Genomic DNA, 23,227 nt, shown 5'->3' on the forward strand with positions numbered 1-23,227 from the left:
ATAAGCATTCTTCTCTCCATCATGTATTGCCTTTCTGTCAAACTACCATGTCCTACCTAGAAGTAGGTGGCAAGTATCCATGGGCAAGATATCACACAAGATTTTTTCTTGTAGCCTCCAATGGTGAACTCAAACCAATTTTGTTCATTTACAAGAATATGTTTCCCCTTGTTGATCCATGTAACTTTATAGGGATCACTATGTTCTATTCTTGGCAAATTGATTTTACTCACTGCTTCCACTAACACTATGTTGTCTGTGGATCCTCAATCCACTACCACTCTACATACTATTCCCATGATCTTACATTTTATTCTAAACAAGGATCTCCTTTGGCTAGATTCCTCCTTAGCTGGTTCTTTCATAAAGACTCTCCTTGTCATGAGGTTCTCTACAACCTCTGAATCCAAACTTACTTCTAATGCTTTCATGCTTGCTACATCCTCTTGAGCATATTTTACTCTCCTCTCACCTCCTTGGGATGAATAAGAATTCTTAGGGAAACTATAGGCTGGGTGTCAAAGTTGATGGTAATTGTAGTACTTCATGGTGGCAAAATAGGACCCTCTTCCTAATCCACTATACCTTCATTTACTAGATTTGCTAGATCCCCTTCCTCTATAGCTTCTCTTTCTATTGGAATCCCCACTTTGCTCAACCAACTTGGATTCCCCTTGGGATCTTTGGCCTACACTTATTCCACCAAAATTACCTCTCTAACCTCTTCCATGTCTTTCCCTACCTCTACCTTTGTTGCTTTGTTTCTTTGTTCTTGTTTCTTCTTTCTCTTTTCCTCCACTTTTAGTGCCAATTGATAGAACTTGTGCATGGTGTTGGGGCATAACAAGCTTAATTCCTCTTAAATATTCCATCTCAAGCCATTTAAGTATCTGGCTACCTTGATGCTCTCATGCTCTACCACCTTGGATCTCAGACACAACTTTTGAAATTCCTCAGTGTAGCTGCTCACATTCAAGTCTCTTTGCCTCAAATTTTGTCTCCTCTTGTGCAACTGGATCTCATAATCTTTAGGGATGTATGCCTCTTTCACCTTGGCTAGCATGCCCTTCCAAGTAGATATGGAGTTCTTGGCCTCTTTTTGCCTCTTTTCTTGAATAAATTTCCACCAAGTCAATTCTACCCCTCTCAATCTAGACTTGGCCACCTTCACCTTTTGTGCCTCACTGATTCCATCACATTCAAAGTGATCCTCCAATCCCTCTATCCATTCTAGGACTACCTCAGGTTCCATTTTTCCACAAAAAAGTGGCACTCCCTCTAGGTTTTTTCCTCCTAAGTATTTAATTGCTTTAAGGAAATGTTCTTCAGGTAGAATATGGTCTAGTTTAGGAGTCCTACCCTCTTCTACAACTTATTTTCCCTTCCTCTTGTTGACCTCGATTGTCACTTTCTTAGTTTTATCTTCAACAACATCTAGTTTGATCTCTAGTTGTAGTAATCTTTCTCTGAGGAGCCTATTTTCGTCTTCTTGGTCTTCTACCTTCTTTTCTAGCTCTCCATTGGTCACCATCCTTAGACTATTATCACCTACTGATTCCATGTCTTTCATATGCTAGCTTCTTCCCAAATCTTGGTTTCTATAATACCACTATGATGGGGAGATGTGCTCAAAGAGAGTTAATTCATTGTTTAAGGGAAATCAGGTGTTGTCCTAGTGGGCTCCCTTCATTGTTCATCTAGTCTACTAGTCAATTTAGACACCTCAACTCTCTAAGAGTGCTCCCAATCAATATGTGCTCACTAGTTGCTCAGGTATGGTTGAGATTCACAAGGGTAAATCCAGCCATACACTCTCAAAATCCTAACAAATGCTTGCAGAGGTTGTAGTAGGTGTTCATGAATTTTTTCAAGGGTAATAAACTCATTTTGAGTGAGGGTTTGCTTCATTTCCCCATTGCTCCTTCCTTTCCCTATTTTCTAGGCCTAGTAGTCCTAGAGCCCCAATTAGCTCTACCTAACCGCTTTTTGTGGATTTTCTCACAATTTCCCCAAAGACCCACACAAACTCTTTGATGATTAGGATACCCTTTTGGAAGTACTCTCCAATTTATGAAGTGAGGAATTTCAGTCTGACCGTACAGGTACGAAACTTGAGAAATGCTTTTTTTTGTCTTTTTCTAAGCGTTCGGTATCTTCCTTGATTTGCCACACCTCCAAACTCACACATATCCTCTTCCACACCTCACTTGTTCGTTCCAATCACTTTGCAACTCCAACTTTGCTCATTTCTGCAAACACTTGCATAATCTCATTTGTTTCTTAATTGGGCTATGACTTAGCTCGCCTAGGAAATGATGCTCATTGGCCTTTCAACAACTACCAAAGGAAAATTAAAGCTATTTACAATGTAAAATGTTCCATGGCTTGAGTCCCAAGGGTTATTTAGAAGAACTCAAAGGACTTCAAGTTGGAACCATGTTTGTGCCTCTCAAACCCTTACTTAGGCCGAGAGCTTGAAAAATTGAAACCTCAATTCAAACTTGTAATAAAAATAACAAAATTTATTCCTAAGCACTATAAGAACATATATAAAACAACAAACAAAGAACATCAATTCAATCAATCCATTAGGTATGGATTACTACTCTAATTCTTAAAACAAATGCAATGTAAAACTCAAAATTAGTCTCTAAATTGTATTCCAATCTACTCCAAGTGTTCAAAAATCTCATTACATTCATTCTCAGGGCATTTATATGCGATTTTTTTCCTAATTGACTGATAACTCAATGATGAACCAATAGTACCAAACTGGTACTAAGAGGGGGGGGGTGAATTAGTACACACAAAAATACAATCCAAAATTGGTTTGACAACAAATACTCCAAATGACTGGCTAGCAGGGATACTGGTTGAAACAAAGTGCAATCGGTAACACCCAGAATAACTAAAACAATCATAAACCGATCACTCACTAAGCTTTCCTATTAGCTCAATACTATAGTACCATTACACCCTCATGCATGAACAGGTAAACTATCATCAGATCTTTACAATAGTTAGTTCAGTATGTTTTATAGGCAAGTATAAAAAACAGAACCATCATATGCTCAACAGGTAATAACAAAGCATCACAAGACAAAAGCATCACACATAACACACATATTTTTCATGTGGAAACCCAACTGGGAAAAACCATGGTGGGGATGAATACCCACAAGCTACTTTTTTAACTCTTTAGAAGTCCGCTCTATTAGGAGCCTTGTCCGGTTAAAGACATTACAATAGGTTCTGCTAGGAACCGATCCTGTTAGGGATCACCCGATTAAGGGATGGCTACAAAACTCGGTTAAGGGTTAAACCTGGTTAGGGTTACCTTGTTAGAGGATTTCAAGAACTCTATAGCTAAAGGATCTCCAGAGCTCTATAGCTTCCTAGAACTCATTAACTTCGAGTTACCCTGTTAAGGGATTTGAATCAAGCCGGTTAAAGCTACCCTGTTAAGGGATTTGTATCAAGCTCGTTAAGGCTACCCTGTTAAGGGATTTGACAACTATTGAAGTAGTTAAAGATCAACAGGAATTATAATGATCTGGTATCAACACTCAATGCTAATGCAGATTCATTTTGGCTCCTCTTCACCTTCTGCACATTCTCTTTGCAGGTATCTCTTCTTTCTTTTGGTCTGGCAAGAATCACGTATCACTTCCCTTGGATACACACACACAACTTTTTCCAACAACCTTAGAAAGAAACACAACATCAACCTTATAGGAAATAGACAAGTCGGTAGCAAAAACCCTAAACCCTAAACCTGTTAGGTTAAGCAATTCAAGCGGTTCAATCCTGACTATTGAATCATACTACATTAAATGCAACAATCTTGAATTGATCTCAAGACATTCTCCATCATCCATTATCCACTGATTTCATGGCGGCTAATAACCCATCATGCATTATCACCGTTTGACAAACTTTGCACATTCCCGAGGTAGATAGGAATAGTCTTCTTCATGCAAGATCCTTCACACGCACAGAGCTTACAAGGCAACACGACTTGTTCTCTGTTATACTGTTATTGCATCACACAAAGATCGCCGATTGTGTCACATAGGCTTGAGGTACTCCAACCAGAAATCCTAAAGTGGAAACTACCTACCAACTAGTAGTCACACAATGCTTCCATGTGTCAGTTCCCATAACTACATGCCAGTTCATCTTGAACAATTATGTTGCTTCACTCTGGCATATATACCGGTTCATACATATGCTGGTTCTCTCTTGTCATCTATCACATGTGCTAATTCACATCATGTCACATATTGACATCAATGACAACATACAATATCATTATGTCTTCATACCGGTTCACATAATGCCAACAATCTCCCCCTTTGGCATTGATGGCAATATACAAAGATATCTCTCTACTTCACATCTTCTCCCCCATTTACTGTAGATATCTTTTCTGCTTCACTCCTTCTCCCCCTTTGACAACAATGCCAAAGTGGAGGCACAAGCATGCCTATTCCATTATGTTTCTCCCCCTAAGGAGTAGCATCCTTCAAGACATCAATCAATCAAAAAAAAATTGACTGTGTAATACCCGACTGATGTGGAACAAATACTTTTAGTTCACCTCCTGAAGGGGTAGTACCCCAAATTCACCTCTTAAATACACAAATGTAGTCTTTGGGAGAGGCTTGGTGAATATGTCTGCTAACTGCTCCTTACTAGAAACATGTTTTAGTGCAATCTCTTTATTCTGAACCTTTTCCCTCAAGAAATGATACTTAAGCTCAAAATGCTTGATTCTAGAATGTAAAACCAGATTCTTTGAGATATTGATAGGACTTGTGTTATCACAAAATATACTTATTGGTTTAGATATAGGGATTCTGAAGCCATTTAAAACATGCTTCATCCAGATTGTCTGAGTGCAGTTCATGAAAGCTGCAACATACTACACTTTTGCTATAGACTGAGAGATACAACTCTGCTTTTTACTCATCCATGAGACCAATCTACCACCGAGAAAGAATGGAACACCGGTTTTGCTTTTCCGGTCATCCACATTAACTGCCCAATCAGCATTTGTGAACACTTTTAGATTGAAATCATTGTTGTATGGGTACCACAATCCATAGTCAACTGTTCCCTTCAGATACCTAAGAATCCGCTTGACTGCAATCAAGTGCGATTCTCTTGGACTTTTCTAGAACTTTGTAGTAATTCCAACTACATGTGCAATATCCGGTCTACTATGCACTACATAATGCAACTTACCAATGATTGATCGGTATTCCTTCTCATCAACCAGTGCAGAATCATCCTCTTTTGTCAATTTGCAACCGATCACCATCGGTGTACCAACCGGTTTGCTATCTTCCATGCCAAAGGTCTTCAACACCTCTTTGACATATTTGGACTGAGTGATAAAGATTCCATCTTTCATCTGCTGGATCTACAGTCCAATGAAGAACTTAATCTCCCCTATGAGTGACATCTCAAACTCTTTCTTCATCTCATTAGCAAACTCATGACTCATCTTGTCATCTCCTCCAAAGATAATGTCATCAACAAAAACCTCACAGATCAAGATCTGATCTCCTTCAAACTTCAAGTAGATATTGCTATCTTCACTTGTTCTCTCAAATCCAATCTCCACAAGATGGGAATGTAGGCTCTCATACCATGCCCTAGGTGCTTGCTTTAGACCATATAAGGCTTTATGTAGCTTGCACACCATATCACTATCTTCAGATAGAGAAAACCCATCTGGTTGCTCTATATACACCTCCTCTTCAAGTACACCATTTAGGAATGTAGATTTTACATCCATTTGATATACTTTGAACCCTTTAAAAGTTGCATATGCAAGAAGCATACGAACTCCTTCCAATCTGGCTACAGGAGAAAAGGTTTCTCCATAGTCTTCTCCTTCTTCTTGAGCATATCCTTTACACACCAATCTGGCTTTATTCCTAATCATTGTGCCATCCTCATTCAGGTTGTTTCTGAACACCCATTTGGTACCAATGACATTTTTATGCTCCGGTCTAGGTACCAAGGACCATGTACCATTTTTCTCTATCTGGTCAAGTTCCTCTTCCATTGCCTTGATCCAGTCTTCATCTTTATGAGTCTCTTTGAATGATTTGGGCTCAAATTCATAGATCATACATGAGTTTTCTCTGATCTTTCTTCTTGTAAGGATTCCTGCGTCCTTATCTCCTATGATCTACTGAGGATCATGATTCAACTTGACATACCAAGGAATGGTCTTAACTGGTTCTTCTTGCTTTTCCTCTTCATCCTCATCTTCATTAGTATCAGCATTCACCAGTTCAAGAACACTGTTACTGGTACTTGGTTGACTAACAACTAGTTCCCAGAAGGTTGCAACTGGTTCATTTACAACTTTCTCACTGCTAGTTTTCTCAGTTTTCTCAGAGGATTCATCAACTCTTACATTGATACTTTCCATAATTCTCTGAGTCCTATTGCTGTAGCACTTGAGAGCTTTACTCTTGGTGGAATATCCTAGGAATATTCCCTCATCACATTTGGTTTCAAATTTTTCCTAATGTTGACTCCTCTTGATGTAACATTTACTACTAAATACCCTAAAGTAGCTAACCACAGGTGTCTTACCGGTCCGATACTCATAAGGAGTTTTGTCCTTACCTTTCTTGATGAGTACCTGGTTCATAGTGTAGACTACAGTGCTCACTGCTTCTCTCCAAAAGGTGTGAGCTACCTTTCCTTGAATCAACATGGTTCTAGCTGCTTCAACCACAATCCAGTTATTCCTCTCTGCTAGGCCATTTTGATGTGGAGTCTGAGGGACAAATAGCTATCTCTTGATGCCAAATTCTTCGCAATAATTATTGAATTCACCAGAAGTGAATTCCCCTCCTTGATCAGTTCTGAGACACTTGATCCTTTTACCGCTTTCCTTCTCCACTAATGCTCTGAAAGCTTTGAATTTCACAAAAGCTTCAAACTTGTCTTTCAAGAATGTGACCCACATCATTCTTGAGCAGTCATCAGTGAGAATCATGAAGTGCCTATCACCCTGCACACTTCTAGTTTTCATAGGACCACACAAATCAGTATGCACAAGATCAAGCAAGTTGTCAGCAGTGAAAGATTTACCTTTAAAGGTTGAGGAAGACATTTTCCCCAATTGACAATCTCTACACAAGCTATTATCTAGTTTCCTTAGCACCGACAACCCTCTAACTGCCTTGATCTTACTATCCTTCACAATGTTATCAAAGTTTACATGACAGAGTCTCCTATGCCATATCCAGCTATCATTGAGCTTAGCCATAAGACATGTACTTATATTTGCATTCAGATGAAATAGGTTACCTTTGGTCTGCATGCTGGTGGCCACCAATTTACCATCTTTTCCTTTGATTCTGCAAACTTCATTCTTGGATTCTAGAGTGAGGCCACTATCATTTAGTTGGGCAACACTTAGAAGGTTGTGTCTGAGACTATCAACCCAGTGCACATTGTCAACATTGCTCTTTCCATTTAGAGAGATGGACCCTCTACCTTTGACCATGCATGGTGCATCATTTCCAAAGTGAACCACACCACCATCATACTCCTCCAAGGATAGAAACTTGCTCCGGTCACCAGTCATATGGTGAGAATAGCCACTATCAATGATCCACTCATTGGAAGTATCAAACTGGGAGACAAGAGCCTTCTTATCTGCCACATCTTCCTTTACAGCAACAAACACAATGTCTTCATTCTCTTCATCTTCTGATTCCTCATCTATGACACCTTCATCAACTGCTACAAAATAGTTTCTTTGGTTTCCTCCTTTGAATTTCCTGAACCTTTCTGGTTTGTCCTTGTTATCGCCATTAGGATAGTTTATAGCAATATGTCCTATCTAGTTACAAGAAAAGCATTTCAAAGGTAGCTTACCTTTGTATTTACCGGTTCCTTTAGGAAGCTTCCTAGCAAGGAGAGCTTCAAATGCCATCAGAATCTCCTCATCATTCATTTCTCTGCTCTGACTAGATTCCGCACTAGTGCTAGCCTCTTTTCCTTTTCTGGATGGTATAGCAAAGGCTTTAAATATTGATTCAGTCTTTTGAACGCTGCCATCAAAACTATTTAGCTCATAGGCTGTTAACATGGCTATGATGGAGTCCAAGGATACTTTAGACTTGTCTATTGATCTCAGCTCCTAAATAGTAGCAACCCTTATTGCATAGACTGGCAACAGGGATCTCAGGACTTTGCTTACCATAGTGGAATCTTCTATTTTACCTCCTACACTCTTGATTTCTCCAACAACTATTTTGATTCTTATTCCATACTGCTGAATGGTCTCACCTTCAACCATCCGCATATCTTCAAACTTCCCTCTCAGGATTTCTTCCTTAGCCTGTTTCGCATGTTCATCACCACCATAGATATTTTCAAGAGAATCCCATACCTCTTTGGGATTTACCTTTTCCTGAACATTGATAAACTCAATGTCAGATAGACTACTAATGAGGGCTTCCATGACTTGCCCATTTTCTTATATTTCTCTCTTTTGGTCATTGATGAGAGTACCGGTAGGGACAACATAGACATTCTCAACATAACTCCAATGTTGAACACCCATGCTTCTGATGAATATCTTCATCCTATCTTTCCATATACCAAAATTTTCCCTGTTAAACTTTGGACCTTCCCTCTTCATCATTTGACTGGGATCTTTACCTCAAGCAGTTAAGCTTACAACATAGAGGACCAAGAGGGCTCTGATACCAATTGATAACTCAATGATGAACCAATAATACCAAACTGGTACTAAGAGGGGGGGGTGAATCAGTACACACAAAAATACAATCCAAAACCAGTTTGACAACAAATACTCCAAATGACTGGCAAGCAGGGATATTGGTTTAAACAGAGTGCAATTGATAACACCTAGAATAACTAAAACAATCATAAACCGGTCACTCACTAAGCTTTCCTAGTAGCTCAATACTATAGTACCATTACACCCTCATGCATGAACAGGTAAACTATCATTAGAACTTTACAATAGTTAGTTTAGTATGTTTTGTAGGCAGGCATAAAACACAGAACCATCATATGCTCAATAGGTAATAACAAAGCATCACACATAACACACATATTTTTCACATGGAAACCCAACTAGGAAAAATAATGGTGGGGATGAATACCCACAAGATTCTTTTTGAACTCTTTAGAAGTCTTCTCTGTTAGAAGCCTTATCCGGTTAAAGACATTACAATAGGTTTTGCTAGGAATCTATCCTGTTAAGGATCACCCGATTAAGGGATGGCTACAATACCCGGTTAAGGGTTAAACCCGATTAGGGTTACCTTGTTAGAGGATTTCAAGAACTCAATAGCTAAAGGATCTCCAGAGCTCTATAGCTTCCCAGAACTCATTAACTTCGAGTTACCCTGTTAAGGGATTTGAATCAAGGTGGTTAAAGCTACCATGTTAAGGGATTTGTATCAAGCTAGTTAAGGTTACCCTGTTAAGGGATTTGACAACTGTTGAAGTGGTTAAAGATCAACAAGAATTACAATGATCTGGTAATAGCACTCAATGCTAATGTAGATCTGTTTTGGCTCCTCTTCACCTTTTGCACATTCTTTTTGCATGTATCTCTTCTTTCCTTTGGTTTGGCAAGAATCACATATCACTTCCCTTGGATACACACACACAACTTTTGCCAACAACCTTAGAAAGAAACACAACATCGACCTTATAGGAAATAGATAGGTCGGTAGCAAAAACCCTAAACCCTAAACCTGTTAGGTTAAGCAATTCAAGCGGTTCAATCCTAACCATTGAATCATACTGCATTAAATGCAACAATCTTGAATCGATCTCAAGACATTCTCCATTGTCCATTATCCACCAATTTCATGGCAGCTAATAACCCATCACGCGTTATCACCATTTGACAAACTTTGCACATTCCTGAGGTAGATAGGAATAGTCTTCTTCTTGCAAGATCCTTCACATGCACAGAGCTTACATGGCAACATGACCTGTTCTTCGGTATACTGTTAACTCACCACACAAAGATCACCAATTGAGTCACATAGGCTTGAGGTACTCCAACCAGAAATCCTGAAGTGGAAACTACCTACCAACTAGTAGTCACACAATTCTTCCATGTGGTAGTTCCCATAACTACATGCCAGTTCATCTTGAACAAATATGTCGCTTCACTTTGGCATATATACCGGTTCATACATATGTCGGTTCTCTCTTCTCACGTATCACATGTGCTGGTTTAGATCATGTCACACACTGACATCAATGACAACATACAATATCATTATGTCTTCCTACTGGTTCACATAATGCCAACACTAACTCCCCATCGGTTTTCTAATGAACCCTTTGCTCAAAAATGTAAAATGTTACTCAACGTTGCAAAAAGTTGTCAAGCAACTTTGACAACTTTTGCCAAAAAGTGCATTTTTTCCTTACATGATTTGTTTTCTCCTCCAAACAATATAAGATGACTAAAACCCATTACATTGACATTTCCCAATTCCAAACAAGGCTATTGAATGTATTTTTCATCAAAATGCAAGATTATGCCATTTTAGGCTGACAAGAGCTTACAAGCCAAAATTGAGCAAATGCATTGTCCTAAGGACATTCAACCTACCAAAGAATTTCAAAAACACATGAGGATCTAAGATAAGACTCTTATTCACCACTCCAAACCAACCTATGAACAAACACATTAAAAATAAGAAACTACACTAAAAATTGGACTCAAAACTATGTGCTCCTGCACCAGATGCCTCTGCTTGACCATATCCTTGTGGATAATATGGAGTAGAAAGCCTATGTTGGGTATTAAATTTCTCACATATCTCCTTCACATCTTTATTTTAAATGGTCTTCCATTATCAGTGATAATTGTCATAGGAACTCCATCGCCACAGATTATATAATTCAAGATGAATAATGATATTTGTTTTCTTGTCACTTTTGTCAAAGGTACTACTTCAATCTATTTAGTGAAATATTAAGTAGTAGACATAATGCACTTATTTCCATTAGAGAATGAAGTATTTATCTTTCTTACCAAATCAAGGCCTGTTAAGAAAATGGCCATGATCCGGCCATAGGAGACAATTCTTGTGTTGGTGCATGAATGAGATTCCCATGGAACTGACATTGTTTGCATTTCTTGGCATATGTGAATGAATATCTCTCCACGGTAGGCCAATAGTAACCCATACAAATAATTTTCTTAGCTAATGTTAATCTACTTGAGTGTGTTCCACAAATATCTGTGCAAACTTCATTAAGAACTTTCTTAGATTCTTCTTGTTCAAGACATCTCAAGAAATTACTATCTAGACCTCTCCTATATAACATATCGGCAATAATAGTATAGCAAGATGATTGATAGATAAAATTTCTTCTTTGATTATAGGATAGGTCAGGAGGAAGGATATTCTCTTTTTAGTACTAATAGGTTTTGTCGTATAAGGATTGACTGGTTCCCAATATATGGCAAATCATGTAGTTATGTTGGGATTGAATGGTAGGGTTAATATATCTTCCACGAGGAATTCATAATGCTGTTGATTCTCCTGATTCTACAAGAGAAATGATATTGTAGCCAGTGCATCTATTGCTTTGTTCTCATTTCTTGGGATTTCAGTGAATGATACTTCTTCAAAGTGTTCTTTAAACTCTTCTACCAGCTGTTTGTAGGACATGAGCTTGGCATCCTTAGTTTGAAAATCATCATTTATTTGGTTGCTGATAAGCTGTGAATCACCATAGACATTTAATTCCTTGATATTCCATTTAATAGACATTTTGAGCCCAATAGTCAATGCTTCATATTCTGTAGTATTATTTGTGCATGGAAACCGTAGTCTATATTATTTTGGAATTGTGTGTCCTTGAGGTGTGATGAACAAAATTCCTGCGCCTAATCCATATTGCATATAAGAACCATCAAAGTATAATTCCCAAAATTTGGTACTTACTGTCAGAATGTTTGCATTAGGAAATTCAATGTGCAATGGTATGTCATTTTGTAAAGGTGCTTCAGCTAATTGATTGACAATGACCTATCCTTTGATAGCTTTTCGATCAACATACTTTATGTCAAATTCACTTAGTATCATAACCCATTTGGCTAGTCTGCCTGTCAAAATTGACTTGTTCAACAAATACTTTAGTGGATCTATATTTTCTATTAGTTTCACAGAGTGAGTCAACATATAATGTCACAACTTGTGAGTTGCAAATACAACTGCTAGACATGTCTTCTCAATTGATGTATAATTCAATTCATAGATGACAAGTGTTCTACTGATGTAATACACTGCACTTTCTTTTCCTTCTTCATCATGTTGTGCTAGGAGAGTGTCTAATGATATGTTTGTCACCAAGATATAGAGCAACAATGGTTTCCCTTTGATTGGTGATACCAATACTAGAGGATTCATGAGATATTCTTTGATTTGCATAAAAGTCTCTTCGCATTTTTTATCCCATTTCAATGGAACGTTCTTATGTAAAAGATGAGTGAATGGATGACATCTATCTGCTAATTGAGAGACAAATATGATGATTGATTTCAATCTTCCTTGTAAATAGATTATGATTATGACATAACTTTGAAGCACCTAAGGATGATTATGATTATGACTTACCTTTTTAGGATCTACTTCAATTCCACACGCTTATATAATTTACCTAATAAGTTTTCCAGAGGTTACTCCAAATGCACATTTCTTTGGATTTAATCTCAACTGATATCTTTCCAGCCTATCAAAGATCTTGCTTAAGACGTTCAAATGTTCTTGTCTTGTATGAGATTTTGCAAGTATATCATCTACATAATCTTCCATAAATGTATGCATCATAACATGGAAAATTGTTGTCATAGCTCTTTGATAAGTTGCCCCTGCATTCTTAAGCCCAAATGGAATAACATTCCAGTAGTACATACCCCATGCACAGGTGAATGTTGTCTTTTCTTGATCTTCAGGTGTGATTCTTATTTGATTATATCTTGAGAAGCCATCCATTAATGAAAACATCTCATGCCCTACTGATAAGTCAACAATTATATCAATTTTGGGTAGTGGGAAATCATTTTTGGGACATGCTTTGTTAAAATCTCTGAAATCGGTGCAAACTCTTATGCTTTTATCTGGCTTTGACACTGGCACAATGCTTAAAACCCATTCTGGATTGGCAACAGGTTTTATGAAACCCACATCTAATAGTTTCTTTATATCTACTTTTACAAGAAGAGCGATGTGTGGATCCATCTTCCTTAGCTGGTTTTTCTCTTAAATCCACATTGATATGATGCATTGTAAGATCTAGATTAAATCTCAGCATGTCTGCATAGGACCAAGCAAAATTTATTTGTCTTTTTATGAAGAATTCTATGTATTCTTTCCTCTCTTTATCTGATAATGAGGCAACAAAATGAAGTATCTTGGGAACCTTTGATGTGACAATGTTTATTGCTTCTGTTGGTTCTATTAGAATAGCAGATCTCTCCTGAAAATATGTAGGGAGGATGTCAAACTTTCCATCTCCTGGTGCCTCAAAGAGGTTTTCAACATGAGATACATCCTTTATTTTCTCTTTTGATTGATCTAGTGTTACCATAAAATGGTTTTCAACACTAGGTCTCTTTCCTTGATTTATTTCAATTTTGCGACTAGAAAGTTTGGCATTCTCTTGACTGCAAGAAACTTTACTTGATTCTACAATGGAAGATATCTTAGGTGTTATAGGTTCGACAATATTAAGATACACAACTAAGTCATGATCATTGGAAAAGACATCTAATTCAGGGTTTTCTAGATTATCCCAATCAATTAGTTTTGGATGAAGAAGGGGTAAGTCATAATCATCGTCATTGTTAGGTGCTTCAAAGTTCATGACATAATGGTCATAATTTGGTGTAGAGTAAGTAATGTCATAGATAGAATGATCTTGAGGATAGTCTCTCCCAAGTGTTTTCCAATTAATTCTAACAAAATCAGTATTAGTATTTTGTAGTTCACACTCAAATGGTTCTTCATCTGACATTTGTCCCTTAAACAAATGGATTATATCAACACACGTCTTTCGTGCTGCAAGTTCTTTCTTGATTATTTTCAATAAATTTATTTGCATTTTGAAGTTGACATACTTGTGTACATGATATAAATAATTCTTTTGCTAGCTTTTGTCTTCTTTCAAACTCAGCTTCTTTTGGACTAATAGTCAATCCTACTTGACGGGTCAGTGCAAGAAGCCGAGTCCACTTTTTAGCCAAAAAGTGGAAGTGTTTTCCTTGATTTTTAGATTTTGTCTCATTTGAGCTTAAATTTTGAAACACTTGGAGATTGGATCCTGGAAAAAGTCAGTAATATAAAAGATAGCCCACTGAGTGTACTTTCCAAATATATAATTTATTTTAATACCCACATAATAAAAAATAACTTTTGGAATGGAGTTCTAAAAACTATGTTTTAAAAATGCCTATTTCAGGACCATACCATGCATGTGTACAACCCACACTTTTTGACACAATTAAAATTATTTTCTCAAACAATTTTGGGAAATGGTTTGTAACACACTGAAGATTGATGAGCATATTTTTCTATTATTTTTTTTAATATTTTATTTTTAATTATTTTTTCAATGACTGTAATTATCTTTTTAAAAATTTGACGTGAATGGCCCACATAATTTGATGTAAACTTAACATTTTTTATTTTTTTTTTGAAATAGAAAAGAATTTTGTGTAGATTGGTGACATATAATTTTTTTTTCAAAATTCATTAAAATAAAAAAGTTAGTAAATTAACAAAATTAGTTAATATTTCAAGTTTATGGACCTGATTTAGTATAAATTAAATGAAAAATAGTTAAAATAATCAATTTTTAAATAAATATACATATTTAGAATCTAGACAGTATAATCTGAAATGGGTTTAATTTCATATAAAACTTCTTTAATTACAGGCATGTAAACTATTTAAGAAGTTCATATTTGTCTTTCATTCATGGCGATTTGAATTTGCAGGTCCAGGTCTTAGGTGTGGCCATCCTAGGCCTATCCCGAGCCTAATCCCAAGCCAAGTGGCAAGTTGTGGAATTAGCTTCCACAGAACGAGCTCCCGTTTTGTTTAAAATGGGCACTTGTTTTAGAACAGAATGGGGGCCTATTTATTTTCGCTCCGGGCCCTCATTACCTTTTGGCTCAAGAGCTCGACGCATAAACAGGCTCCCATTTTTTGAAAACAGGCCCCCGTTTTTAAGAGTGCATTTTCCAATTCATGAAATTCCACAAATTTGTGATGCATTACCTTGCACTTTCCCTGACTATCACTTAGTTCTTCTATGGTTCTACCATACCTTGATACATCTCACTCCTTAATTGATAGAAATCTGATATTTTCATATGCTTGATCCATATCTGTTTGTACCTCTTGTGGCGTTACTTCTTTATCTTTTTTATCCCCTTTCTTTTGTTGTCTTTTATATGCTTCTTTTCTCTAGATTCTGAGTTCTTCTTGTCTTCTTTCTAACTCCATCTTTTGTTTTGTAATAGACAAGTCTTCCTTTGTGATAGTTGCTTGCTCTTCATTTTTTTCTTCACTTGATATACTAGATGAGACATCTAGACCCCATTCATATTCATTTGAATCTGTCTCTAAACCATTGTCTAGGACTACCCCACTATACCACACATGAATTTTGTATGGTGCAAAAAGTTCCCTGATTTCTGTCATCTCTATTTTCACCGCTTTTGGAATATCTTTTTCAGATTTTGCATTTGCTCGTATTTCTTGAACTTGTTGACATGATTCTTCTTTTCTTTTGAGTGCAATCTCCTCTTCTTGTTTCTCATGTTATTCTTGTCTTTTCTTATTGGCTACTATTTTAGCTGCTTTATACATAACTTTTCTTGCCATTTTTCTTCTTTAGAGACTAATTTCTTTCTCCACATTGGTTGTTGATAATTATGGTGCTTTTGATTTGATTTTAGATATCCAAGTCCTGATTTATCTTCTTTAGATTGCGAGTGAGGACAAATAGGTTCTGAAATACCTTGATATCGCTTACCAATTGGTCCTTTTCCTTCATATCCCATTTTTTGCATGATCTTATAACCATTTCCATATTGTTCTATGGGAATATTGACTTCTGCAGCTATTGCTATAGTTTCATTTTCATCTTTGTACAACCAGCCAAGAATGTCATTGTCTTCAATTTCTTCTTCAAGTGTTCCAACTTTAACAAATGTTTCATTAAACATGTCTTTTGATTTATCTAACATCCATGATTCGATATTTGTAGGCTTTCCATATGATTTAGGTGAAAGTAGAAAATTATGCAAAACATATTTTCCCCTTCCTTCATCATTTAATTTGAGATTTTTCTTAAAGGTTTCCCATAACTTTTCTTGAATTTCTTTGGTAGGATATACTAATTCTCTGTTATGTGGAAATCTTGTATCTTGTGTTGGCTTTAGATTATTGCAATATTGGCTAGAGTCTATAATAATAGTGACCTCTTGTCCTTCGTGAGGAAATTTTACACATTGATGATATGTAGAAGGAACTGCTTGCATGTTGTAAATCCATGACCTTCCCAAAAGAATATTATAAGAGAGGTTCAAATCTAAAACCTGACATAATGTATTCCTTTCCACAAGTCCTATTTTCATTGGTAACACCACAGTTCATTTAGAAGAATTCTTTGCTTTATCATAAGCCTTAATGGTTATTTTCTTGTTTGGATCTACTACATTTTCTGAATATCCCAAAGCTTTTATTAAACTTAATGCACAAATGTTTAACCCTACTCCACCATCTATGAGTACACATTTGACACGAGTTTTATTAATGGTGACTTCAACATGTAAGGGAGCATTGTAAGGATGTTGCAAGGATGCATCATCATTTTCAGAAAATGATAAGAAATGAGGGGCTATAAGTTGTCCCACCATGTTTTGGAACTGATCAACATCCAAGCCTTTTGAAGTTGTTGTTTATACTAAAGCTATTTCCAAAATTTCCTTATGCATAGGTGAAACCTTGAGAAGTTCCAAAATTGATATTTGAGCAGGTATTCTTTGTAATTTCTCTACTAAATTGTATTTTTGTGAAGTGGATGTTGAGTCTTTTGTTATACCTGGAAAGGTGACCTTCACTTTGCTTCTCGTAATGACATTGATTGGCTCTGAAGGTGTGTTATCTTTAACAATGATGACATTTACCACATCATCATATGTATAAGTTTAGCTCACTTTCGCTTTTCCTTTGTCATCTTTTAATTGGGATTTTTCACCTTTTTCATAATTTGGAAGTGGAGTTTTAAAGGCTAGGTGTGATTCATTTGTTTTATGGCTATCCAATGTGATAGTTTCATTATCGATTAGATCTTGGATAAGGTGTTTTAATATCTGACAATAATTTGTTTGGTGTCCTTTATTCTGATGGTAATTACACAATTGATTGTCATTCCACCAATTAGGCCTGACTTGTGGTTCATAAATTTTTGCTTTTGGTAATACAATCAGTTTGTTTGCAAGAAGAGATTTTAAAGATGATTCCAAGGGTTCTCCAATGTTTGTGAATTTCCTGCGAGGATTGGAGAAGAAAGACTTAGATTTATTGCTTTCTTGATTGTTATTGTTTGGTATTTGACTTGATAGATTAAATATTGGTTGTTTCTTCGTAGCACTATTGTCATCATTTCCTTCATTGATGACATTCCTATTCTTTGACTAGAAGTTGGGTTTGCCAATGTTATTGTTGTTGTTTTTGTTGTTGTTGTTGTTGTTGTTGTTGTAAGAATTATTGTAAAGTTTTAGCTCTCCTTTCTTGACCATCAGGTTTTCTATTTTTAGAGCATTCTAAATCATCTCAGTGAAGGAGGGAGGACATTGCATTTTTAGTCGACAACTCATTTCACTGATAAGATTATCAATGAATATGCCCATCTTTTCTTAATCAGGTACATCTCTTGGATACCAATTAAACATTTGTTTCTATCACTACAAGAATATCGTAAAAGATTCACCATTCTTTTGTTTAACATTGCATAAATTCAGTATTGTTATCTCATTCCTTACATTGTAGGAGTATTGTGAAATAAATCTATTCACAAGTTTTTCAAAAGATTTGATTCTAGATGGTAATCTTGAAAACCATTCCATTGATTGTCCATTTAAACTCCTAGGGAAAAGATTCATTAGGTAAGTTTCATCGTGTGCAAATTCCATACTCATAGTACAAAACTCCCTAATGTGATCCGGAGGATCATATTTTCTATCATATTTGTCATATTTAGGGATATTGTAATGCTATGGAAACAGTATCATATTTTTTATCGAAAGTATATGGGTAGATATCTTCCAATGAATACTTCTTGGAGCTTGTTCCATTCTGCATATCTTGTATCTCTTGTTGTAGAGTTTGCATTTGTTATGTGAGATTCAACAATTATTGTCTTGGCCTACCATAGGACTTGTACTTTCTTATGCAATTTTTTTTTCAAAACATTATGTCTTCTATGTCTATGACATGTTCAAAATGGTCAAAAATTGAAGAAAATCATCATCTAAAAATTAACAAAAATACAATAACTCGCTGAAAGATTTGAAAAAAATCATTGAAACATAATCAAAATAGCACTTTCAAGTAACAAAATAGTGCTTTTATCCCGTAAGTTAACACTCTTTACCACAATAGTTAGCACAAAGGCTTTTTCATATCTAAAAATCATATCAAACCAAAATTTCAGCATCAATATCAAAACAATTCTTAAGTAGATTTGTCTCTAAACTATCACACATTTTCAAACTAGTCCAATAAGTGTTTCGCTAATCCAATAGGCTATTTCCGAAAGGTTTCCATAAGCATAAACATTCAACAAGCTATTGATTCAAATCTTTTAAGTGCAAAAATCAACATCATTGTCAAGTTTCTCATCAAGATATATCAAATCCTCTATCATGAAGCTTGATCAATTCATCTTGTGTTCATTATCTTGGATATATCTTTCCTACTTTGAACCTAGGTCATATCAAAATCAGAATTGCACCAACTTTGGAATCAAACAAACTTGTAAACTATCAAATGCTTATATGACTTTTAAGTATCGCATTAAGAAAAGAAAACCCAGTTATATAGCTACTTAGAAAGAGAGTAAGATTCTTGTATATCAATCACAAGATCTTATTAAAACATAGGACATTCCTACACCATTTTCATCACTATTTACGTGGCTACATGATAGAATTTGATAGAATTTTTTTTGCAAAGATGATCTTTTTAACAAAGAGACGCTTTATCACAACGAACAAACAATAGTGGTAAAATTAGCAAAGCATATCTTCCTAAACCAATAATCACCTATTAAGTTGTCTTTTGGAAACTTTAGAAATTTCAAAACAATCATATGCTAGTTTGGACTAGAGATCAATATGAACAACTTAAAAAACAAAAAAAATAAATGGAGGAAGAAAATAATCCGATGTTACAAACTTTTGGGTATACGGCTGTTGACGAAAAAGCAGTCAATAACACCATTAGAGACCCTGAGAAAGATTTCAAATTTGATAGACTAATGGAAAAATTATTGGCAAAGAAAAAAGAGAAATATCTTTTGATGTTGGCAAACTCAGGAGCTAAACTGCCACAAGACTTTAATATGGAAAGCTTGAAACAAAATGCAAAGGCAAGTAACACCCAGAACACAAATGATCCAAATAACGAAGATGTAAATAGAGAAAGCCATGAAGAGACAAGAAAAGAACATGATGACATAAGAATAGAGCGTAGTGATAAAAGAACTTATGAAGAAATAAGGATAAACTATATGGATAATTTGTTGTTAAATCTCACTCAACAAATACAAACTCTACAACAACAGATAAAAGATATGCAGAATGGAATAAGCTCCAAGAAGTATTCATTGGAAGTTATCTTCCCATATCCTTTTGATAGAAATTTGAATATGATACCATTTCCACTATATTGCGAGATCCCTAAATATGACAAATATGATGGAAAATTTGATCCTTGGGATCACATTAGGGAATTTTTAACTGAGTATGGAATTTGCACATGGTGAAACTTACCTGATGCGTCTTTTCCTTAGGAGTTTAAATGGAAAATCAATGGAATGGTTTTCAAGATTACCATTTGGAATTAAATATTTTGAAGAACTTGTGAATAGATTTATTTCACAATACTCCTACAATGTAAGGAATGAGATAACAATGCTGGATTTATGCAATGTTAAACAATCGAATGATGAATCTTTTATGATCTTCTTCCAGCGATGGAAATGGATGTTTAATAGGTATTCAAGAGATGTACCTAATCAAGAAAAGATGGACATATTCATTGATAATCTTATTAGAGAAATGAGTTATCGACTAAAAATGTAATGTCCTCCTTCATTCGGCAAGATAATTGAGAATGGTCTGAAAATAGAAAACACGATGATAAAGAAAGGAGAGCTAAAACTTTCCAATAATTTTTATAACAACAACAATAAAAACAACAAAAACAACAACAACAACAACAACAACAACAACAACAACAACAACAACAACAATGACAAACCCAAGTTCTGGTCAAAGAATAGGAATGTCATCAATGGAGGAAATAATGACAATAGTGCTATGAACAACAACCAATCTTTAATATTCAAGTCAAATCCCAAAAAATAACAATCAAGAAAGCAATAAATCCAAGTCTTTCTTCTCCAATCCTCACAGTAAAATTCACAAACATTGGAGAACCCTTGGAATCAACTTTAAAAAATATTCTTGCAAACAAACTGATTGTTTTACCAAAGGGAAGAAGTTATGAACCACAAGTCCAACCTAATTGGTGGAATGACAATCATTTTTGTAATTACCATTAGAATAAAACACACCAAACAAATGATTGTTAGAGATTGAAACAATTTATCCAAGATCTAATGGATAATGGAACTATCATAGTGGATAGCCATAGAAAAATGAATCACACCTAGCCTTTAAAAATCCATTATTGAATTATGAAAAAGGTGAACAATCCCAATTAAAAGATGATAAAGGAAAATCCAAAGTGAACTACACTTATACATATGATGATGTGGTAAATGTCATCATTGTTAAAGATAACACACCTTTACAGCCAATCAATGTCATTATGAGAAGCAAAGTGAAGGTCACCTTTTTGGGTATACAAAAAGACTCAACATCCACTTCACAAGAATACAATTTAGTAGAGAAATTACAAAGAATACTCGCTCAAATATCAATTTTGGAACTTCTCAAAGTTTCACCTATGCATATGGAAATTTTGGTAAAAGCTTTAGTAGAAACAACAGTTTCAAAAGACTTGGATGTGGATCAGTTCCAAAACATGGTGGGACACCTTATAGGCCCTCATTTCTTATCATTTTCTAAAATTACAAAGTAATATCATTAGCCACATGATTGATGAGTTGGCAAAGGGAAAATGAAGTGAAGATAGAAGAATGATTTGGAAAAGAGATTAAATAATTAAGAATTATTTAATATTTGAGACTATAGAATAGAAGAATAATCATTAGATATTAGATATTCAAATGATTGGAGGAAATAAGTAAATATTAGATATTCAATTAATTTATTAGAAGAATAATTAAATATTAGATATTTAATTAATTAGAGGAATAGGATAGATGCATTAATTAATAAATTATTTCAGTTAAATTAATTAATAGAAAGACATGAAATGAATTAAATAAATTAATCTTTTAAAATTAACTATTTAATAGAAGAATAAACATTAAATAAATATTAAATATTTATTTACTCACTCATAGCCATTTTTATGTGTATACAGATAACATCTACCTGAAAATGTATTTAAACTTCTACCTCCACTGAATTTTCCTCTAGAAACTCGAAAACCACCTCTAGAATCAATGACTTGTTCTTTACCTTTACTTGCACCTTGTAGTTCTTCATAGGACTATTTTGATGTAGGGAAGGATCCTCTACCTCTCTTATTGTTTCCTCTTTCTCAAATGGACTTGTCTTGCCTTCTTTTTATTTTCTCTACCACTCTGATGGCCAACTGAAAATAGTCTTCAACTATCCTTGGATTTGCCACAACTAGTTCATCTTGGATGTTAAATATAAGGCCACCAAGGTATCTAGCAAAATTTTCAACCTCATCTTCCATCCTCCTTGATCTTATTCTCAACTTATATAACTCATATGTATAGGTCTTAACATCTAAATCCTTTTGTTTCAGACCTTGTAATTTTGTATACAATTCAACTTCATAGTCTTTAGGAAGAAACTTACCTTTAAGTTTACCAACCATTCTATCCCAAGAAACTTTCTTTGATTTAACTTTCTTTCTCCGCTCATCTTGTTCATAGTCCCACCATAATAATGCATGTCCTTTGAGTTTTGTCTTTGCTACCTTCACCTTCTGCTCATCAAGAACATCTTCACATTCAAAGTGATTGTCCATAGCTGCAATCCAATCTAGAAGCTCTTCATCATTCAAATTCCCTCCACACATAAGAAAATAAACTTTCACCTTATGTTTATTACCTTTAAGTTCTCTTAGAATTCTAATTGTGCTTTGTTCGTCAGGGTCCAATTTCTCTTCCTCTCCTTCATTCTCTCCTTCCCACTCTTCTTCCTTGGATTCACTTTCCTCCTCGGATATCACTCATCTTCTTTTATTAGACTCAAAGGTAGAAATCCTTGCTAGCACAACATTATGAGACTCGAATAACTTTGCATGTCTCTCTTTTAACTTCTGCAACTGTCTAACAGTGCCACAATTCTTAGGAGACATCTTGACCTTACAACTTCCAACCTTCCTCTATGCAAACTCCAACCAATCTCCCTCAAAAAGATCTATTACCTAAGATCTGATACCGCTTGATGCAAGGTAGGTCATCAATAAGAAAACCAAACCAATTTACTCACGTAGGAGAACTTGCAAAAATTCAAAATTGGAATCTTTCCCTTGGCTCACCAAACCCTTCACTACTCCAACTAAAATGGCAATTTTCAGCCAACCTTAGGATAGACCCCAAAATGGTTCAATCTTTCAAGGAAAGACTTCTAAAGGGAGATCCTACAAATCTGTGTCGCACTTCAAGTTCATAGTACCTTCCAACCAGATTGATTTGGCAGCCACATAGTGCTCGTTTGGCAATGAATTTTCAGTCGGAAATGTTCTGGATGAAAGGG

This window comes from Cryptomeria japonica, chromosome 10 (assembly GCF_030272615.1).
Source record: "Cryptomeria japonica chromosome 10, Sugi_1.0, whole genome shotgun sequence".
Taxonomy (NCBI): Eukaryota; Viridiplantae; Streptophyta; class Pinopsida; order Cupressales; family Cupressaceae; genus Cryptomeria; species Cryptomeria japonica.